This window comes from Cupressus sempervirens, chromosome 1, assembly GCF_028749045.1.
Source record: "Cupressus sempervirens isolate cs-2001-9-10 chromosome 1, ASM2874904v1, whole genome shotgun sequence".
NCBI classification, from domain to species: domain Eukaryota; kingdom Viridiplantae; phylum Streptophyta; class Pinopsida; order Cupressales; family Cupressaceae; genus Cupressus; species Cupressus sempervirens.
In genome coordinates, this window is record NC_143118.1 from 767,072,674 (window position 1) to 767,080,796 (window position 8,123).

Sequence of the window (8,123 nt, forward strand, 5' to 3'; positions counted from 1 at the left end):
TTAAAAAATTAATTGTCTATGCATGTTTGATTTTTTTTCCTTTTCTCCATTTGAGTCAAACCTATTTGACTGACCTTTTGACATGTGTCATCATTGGATTGGCTAATTCCTGTACAGTCACCTGACAACCTCTACTTGGGTTTCACATGTTACTGCTTCATTAGTTACCTATTCCACCATGTTATTGAGCCATGTCATCACCATGCCATTAGTCACTATGTTGTTATCCTAGTCAGCATTTTGCCATGTCATTGTGATATAGTGGCATCATGATGCATGGCATTATGGACCACCTTAGCACCTTAGTTTCCATGCCAAATGCAAGGTCCTCTACCACTTATTGATTTTCTATTGGTCCATGTTGGTCCAACTAGCTCCACATTGCTTGCAACTTGTCAATTTGCAATTTTCCTAGAAATCCACATTGGCATGACATCACTAATCAGCATGTCACTATACTTATCCTCCTTGCATCTTTCCTTGGTGACATGGAAACAATTGTACGATCCACCATGTGTCATCATCTCATGCCTTAGATTTTAGATTGCCACATCACTACCTAATTCATCATTCTTTTGCCATGCACTACGACTTGTCATCATGTAGTTGGTTCCTAGGTTTGCATCATTACTGATGTCACTGTCTTGTCAGCTGGTCACAATGTCACATGGTTATTGTTTGAGCATCTTTATTCATGTGAGATGGTGACAAGTGTCCAATCTACCATGTGTCACCATCCTATGTCTCAGATCTCATACTGCCATATCACTTCCCACTTCATTATTTTGTGCCACATGTTGCATTATGATTTGCTCAGCTAGGTGATGATGTCATCACTTGGGAAATCCATTTGTCAAAATTTTATAACTTCTCTCCATCTAGTTGCTAATGAAGTGGGGTCCTCACACAAGGTTGTAGCTTCAAAAGTTGTGTGTCCTTTAAGACAAGTTGTAAGGTGTGTGTTCCTACTTTTAAACCCTTTGAAAAATATCTCCACAAGGAATGCGAGATAAAACAACAAGGAGTCCTAGTTGAAAATCTCCCTATAGCCTCTAATGTAGCCTATGGTTCTTACATCTATACAAAACTTTGATGCTTCCTCCTCTAAAATCCAAAATTTTGAACAATGAAAGAGATATGGAGGGGCTAACCAAAGTTAACAACGTCAATATTGGCAAGAAAAGGACTCAAAGCCTAAAACTTTTAGATTGGTGAGGTTTCCATTTACTCTTTGCATCCTTTGTTGGAAATATTCAAGATTTGATAAGTTATTGAGAGGGGAAGGGTGAATCAGTAACTTCAAAACTTTTCTTTAAATTCACCACAAATCCATCTATACTACTGCATACATTAGTACTAAAAGATAAAACATTTGTCAAACAAAAGAACACAATGTTTTGGTGACCCAAAAACCTTCCAAATAGAAAGTAAAACTAGGGTGGGGATGGTACCCAAAAAACTTCACTACTGAAACAAAAATTTGGCCTATTAAGGCTTACATTGACCACTTTTGGTGATCTACCCTATTAGGAGCACAAAGGACTGCTAGGTCCACCTTGTTAGAGGATTTATAAACATACAATGAAGTATGCACTCAGTTAAGAGATTTATAAAAAGACTATTAAGTCTACCTTGTTAAAGAATTTAGAAATTGATTCACCTATTAGGATGAAGTAGTGGATCTAGTTACAACTAATTGCTAATAAGATCCTTTATGCATTGATCACCTTATGTGATAGATATGACTTTTTTGCTCCTGTATTGACCTTGCTGCATTCCTTAAATTGTTGCTAATAATCCTTCGCATGCACTTCTCAAAAAATACTTCATAGTACTTCAAATACAATGATGTCTTACAATGCATCTTACATATATACCTTTCTAATTTAAAAAACTACAAGGTTAGCCAAAATACAAGTGAACAACACATTAAAAAGTCAGCCCAATAGTAAATAAGTTAGGTTCACTGAATTGACTCGGTGACCTTCTAATATTTGGCATCCACTGCATTACATGACATCATCATGCACTCGATAGAAGTGAAGGCTCAGTCCATACTAATCACTCGATGTAGTTCTAAACTCGATGACCACTAGTGACTTGGTAGATGTAGTGTCACTCGATAGATACTACACGCTGAGTTTACCTTGCTTCACTCAATAAACACTACTTTATCCAACACTCGGTTTACACTAAATTTCCATGACACAAACTCACTACTCAGTAGACACTATGAAGCATAGTAGACACTACTGGTCCTCACATTGCCTATATTCACTTGGTAGCCATTGTTCCACTTGGTGTAAACTGTTGAACACTTTGAAGCTTGGTTAACACTAGAATGCTTAGTGAGTGTAGGAAACTAAGTATTGAGCTTGGTAGCTACACTGATATAGATAAATGTTGTCACTAATGGCAATAATAACTTAATGCCAATAATCTCCCTCTTTGACATTAGTGAAAAAACACTTATAAGCCAGAACATATGTACATAATCTGACTCACTAAATTTTGGTTTTTCAAAATTGATCTTTGTAAAGTTGTTGCATATACATTCCTACATATATCTCCTTGATGTACCATAATGTATATACAAAGATACTTATGTACATAGCTATGCACATATACATGTTGACTCTATTGAGTGCTATCTTCCCCTTTGACTTATACTGATATCTCTTCTTATATACAACGTTTCCCCCTTTTTTCTTATATTGCTACATATACTATTTATATAGTTACACCAAAATGAGATAGAAATTCTCGATGTACCTTAAGAATGAGGGTGAATGAGTTATCCCAATTCTCTTGCAAAATTTGGTAGGTGGAGAGAGCAATCTAAACTTTTGCTAATAATTTGATCATGTGATTAGCCACTAAGAAGTTTTGATCTTGGACCAATATTTTGTAACGAGAATTATGTTTCTGCATTGTATCCATTATTGGCAAGACCATGTTTTGAATATCAATCAAGTTTTCTCTTATTCTTGCTTCTTCTCTTAGAAGTTCTACCTGCACATTTGCCAAATATATCACCTTGGTGTGATGACAATGCGGACAACTCAACTTGTTTGATTGCGATCTGTTGAGCAATATACTCTAGCACCTTTTCATCAAACTTCCTTTTAGCCTTTTCAATTAGTTTCTCTTTTCTGAAAGAGTCCTCATTATATTCTTGGCATTCTCAACTATTCTATACTCCCTATCCCTTTCAGATCTTAGCTACTTCTACCTAGCTTTCTTCTCTATGAGTTGACTTTCTAACCTCATCTCTTCAATAGTAGTAGTGTCAAAGTCAATTTTAGGTATTTCTATCTCTATGGCTTAGTCAATGCCTTCTTCAATTTCCTTTCTAGTGATCATAAGTTTCAATGGTTTCCTTTGTTCTACTTCTATGGTTATTGGTTTGACCTTTGGAATAGACACAATAGTGGAGATAGAAGGGATGGAAGTGAAAAATTGGATAGGACTTAAGGATTAAATACCAATAGGAGTACTAACTAAATCAAAAACTAAAAAACTTCCCAAAAATGGTGCCACACTTGGTAGAATACCCATAGAAATATCTAAACTAACTAGAATCGAAGTGGATGCAAATAATGCTAATGAAAACAAAACTATAGAGCTAACTAGAATCGATGAAGACAAAATTGTAGAACTCAGTGTTGCACTTACTAATGATTCAAGAGTAGAGGGACCTAAATTAGTAGCTAAAGAAGTAACAGTTCACTTGGTAGATGAAGTGCTTAACACTTCCATTGCAGATACCTAGAGCTAGGAGGTGGCTGGTGAAGATTGAGCAATTGATGTTACTATTGTGCTCACAATCTCACTAGTAGAAGTTGTCTCCACAGATGTGATAGTATTTGGAGGAGTGTGAGGAAGAGATGCAATTTCTTTAGCTATTATTTTGACTAGATCATCTTCATCCTTTTCTTCCTCTTCTACTTCTTCCTCCTTTTCTTCTTCTTCCTTCTCCTCCATTAGAGCATGCAATTCTCTAGTTGAAACTGTGGTTGAAGGAGTTTTTTCATCATCATCATCATTGTCATTGTTGCCATCATGTTTAATTTCAATAGTCTCTTCTAATGGCATGTTGAGATGATCTATATCTCTCCAAATGTTTGAGGCATGCTTAACCACTGATTCTATATTCTTCATTAATATGAAGCATGTGTTAAGCTTTGGAATCATTCTATCTTCATTCTCTTTTATTGCCTTCTTCACTTCTACATCAGTCAGATTTGGTACCAATTGTCTCAACTATTGTTCAAAGATGTCCTTTATAGTTTGCACCATGTTGTCCCATCTGAATTTGATTTTAGCAAAAAGATCTGCATGGATTTGAGGTTGCATTTATGCAGGGGAGTATTTCCAAATACCCATCTTTTCCATAACTAAGTCCTCAATCTCTTTTTTCTTAGTTGGAGTTTGAGTCTCATATATGAGAACTTTGAAGTTGTAAATTCCTACTTCAACTCTTAGCTATTTCATTCTTCCCTCAAATGTAGGTGCAAGGTGGATAAATACTGGTTCACTTTCACCTTTCCTAGTTCTCTTGGTGAACATTACAGTTGGTTTCTTCTAAGGTATGGTGATAAATACTTTACTTTTCTTCCTCGTTGGTTCCTCTTTCTCTAATTCTTCCTCTTCCTCTTTAGATTCCTCCTCTTCATCCTCACCCTTGCCCTCCATAAGTATTAGAGGACCTTCAACTATTTTTAATTTAGCAACTCTCTTCTTGCCTTTGCTAAGAGCTTGAGGAATCTTAATACTAAGCTCTATCCTCTTCTTGACTTCCTCATATGTGCCAAATACAAAAATATTAGGATTGGCTAGCTCATTTACTAATGCCTCAATGATGTCTCTAGCTTCATCAATGTTAATTTCACAAGGCAATGGTTTTACCCATGCCACTCTTTGTATGACTGCTCGAATGTAAACTTTGTCATAGTCCACCATGAAACATATATCATCCTTTTAGTCTTCCACAAGCTTGGATTGGATTCAAAATATTTTGTTCATTTTCTCCTTGAACAACTCAAAATAGTTATCCAACACCCTTTCAAAATTTTCACCCATTTCTTCAATAAATTCATTTATTTGATAAAGAATAGGGGTGTCTCTCCTCCAAACAACTATGCCCTTAGATGGAAATTAGTTTTGAACATAAAAGAATAAGAAAGTAAGCAATGAACCGAACTCAAAGGGATTATTCTTGGCAATCTTCACACTATCAATGTTTTTGTTCAATTGCTTCAGTAACACATCTGATAGATCATATTCAAAGTTCTTCTTTACAACTTTGTATGCTAGGTCAACTACCTCACAAGGAACATTGTTCAACTAAATAGAGTTGTGGATCTTTTGCGTAATGATGTGGATGCTAAACCTAAGCTCTATTTCAGTGACATTATTTATTTTCAAGCCTCTACTATTCCACTTAGCTAGGGTTTTCTTTTGTAGTTCCTCCTGACCTAGGGTTTTGGTTGTCTTAGCTTTACTTAGCATTGGCAAACTTGTAACCTTGTGTACCATCTTCTTTGTAATCAAAATCAGCTTCTCCAACCATCATTGTCCATTGTGGAGCCAACTCAATATGTACCTTATCCATTTTACTTGGAAATTTTGTGACAAGTGAGGGATATGAGTTAATCCTTTTGTTTCCAAATGTTTATGCTCGAGTTTCAAAACTCTATCAATGCACATTTCAGCTAGGGCATTATCCATTTCTAATGTCCCTAATTCTTGAATAGTCCATTTAAAATGAGTTTTTATGTCATTAATCAGGAGTACCTTTGACAGGATTTATGACTAAGCATCGTAAGGATCAAGTGATTCAGCAATGGTTGGAATGAGCTTGAAGTTTGGTGCTTTCCATTCGACATCCTTAACCAACATTTCAAATCCATTCTTTTGTTTAGTGCTTCTTCCACTAGTAGATGCCATCATTGCTTGGTAGATTATAGAATTCATGAAGATCTCACTACTAAATTTTTCAAAAACACTATAATGCTCTTTCAAATCACTTTTCTCTTCGAATGTTGTGAATGTGGTAAAAAAAATGAAGTCAAAATTGCCCCTTTTGTTGAGAAATTTTCATAAATTATTGATGCCATAATGACACAGTGCATGATAGACTATCATCCATTGACCTAACTTGACAAGAGTATCAACTTAGTAAACAAACCAAATTTCCTTTACTTTTGACTTCACTTGATAAGGTCTTCAACCAACTTCCCTCGGTGGAGTCTGATGCAACACAATGAAAGATAACCTTTTTGTGATCCTTGTGTATCTGGAATACTGATTGGATCATTTGCATTATTCATATTTGTTTGAACTACTTATGATTTTCTTGCTAAGTACAGCTCCAACACATTCTTAGGAATTTAGTTTGAGAGGACGGAGTCACTCACTTCTTGAGTGACTCCACTTCCATGATTTGAGCTTGTATCCTCAGTAGATTTAGGAATCCATTGTTGCTTCATTTGTTTCCTTATATTGTAAGCCCTTGCTTTCTTTTCATCTTCAACTTTACTTATATTCATACAATTTTTAGCTATATGGCTGAGTTTAGTGCATGTGTTACACCTTATAGTAGTATCCTTCTTTCTTAGGTGATGCCTTGCACAATTTATGCTAGTGTGTCCATATTCTCCATAATAATGATATCTACACTAGGTATTGTAATCCCATCCAAATATTGCCTTTACAAGTTGTTCAACTGGATTGAATGATTTGGATCTACATTGAGATGCCTTGTGACCATGCTTTTTGCATTTGTGACATTTACCTTCAAATTTTGGTTTCTCCTTGCATTCATTAGCTTTGTGACCATGCTGATTGCAGTTGTAACACTTTCCATTGAATTTTGCTTTTCCATTGCTCCAGCATTTGTTTGATGTATGACCAATTTTCCCACAATGATTGCATGAGGGTTTTTGATTCTTTTTTGCACCTTGCTTGGAAGATTCACCCTCTTCTTAATTGTATCCAAGTCCTACTTTACCTTTTTTCCTATGAAGATTTTGCTCATTTTGCTGATTCAATTGATTCATGTCTTCTTGAGATCTCATTATTCTCTCATTGATTTTTTTTTTAGCATTTAGGTCATTCTTCAATTTTTCAATGATTTTCTTTTCAAATCTCAGTTCTCTCATTGTTCTTTCATTAATTTCTCTATCATAATTTAGATCATTTCTTATTCTTTCATTCTATGCTTTGAGAATCTTGATTTCTTCATTTGCTTCAGTGATTTGACCAATAAGGTCTTCATGCTGATTGGATTGATTTTGTTCTTCATTTTTTCTTACGCCCAAGTCTTCTTTTGTCTTATTCCTATGTTCCAAAATCTCACATAACTTGATTAATTGAATTTCTTATTATCTTTTGAATTTCCTTACTTTCTCTTGTAGAGATCCATTATTTTCTAGGATTTCTTTGATTGCATTATTTTCTTCATCTAAGCTGTTTGAAGGAAAAAAGTGTTCAATCTTTTCTTCAACATACATTAGGTCATTCATCTGATTTGCAAGTTCCTTTCTTCTTTTTAGGGATAGGAAAAGATGTTCCTTTGCTTCCTTGAGTTGAACTATGACCATCTCTAGATCTAGCTTTTCATTTTCAATTGCTTTGTCAAGTCTGAATATCTCCATTTGTCTTTAGATCTTTGCTCGAGCTATTAAACTTTATCCTAAGAACCACAATGCTCTAATACCAATTGTTGGAAATATTCAATATTTGATAAGTTACTAAGAGGGGAGGGGTGAATTAATAACTCCAAAAAATTTCTTTAAATTCACCACAAATCCATCTATACTACTACATACACTAGTACTGAAAGATAAAACATTCATCACACAAAAGAACACAATGTTTTGGTGACCCATAAACCTTCCAAATAGAAAGTAAAATTGGGGTGGGGATGCTACCCATAAAACTTCACTACTATAGCACAAAGTTGGCATGTTAAGGCTTACATTGACCACTTCTAGTGATTTTCCCTATTAGGTGCACAAAGGACTGCTAGGTCCACCTTGTTAGAGGATTTACAAACATACAATGAAGTATGCACTCGGTTAAGAGATTTATACAAAGACTATTAAGTCTACCTTGTTAAA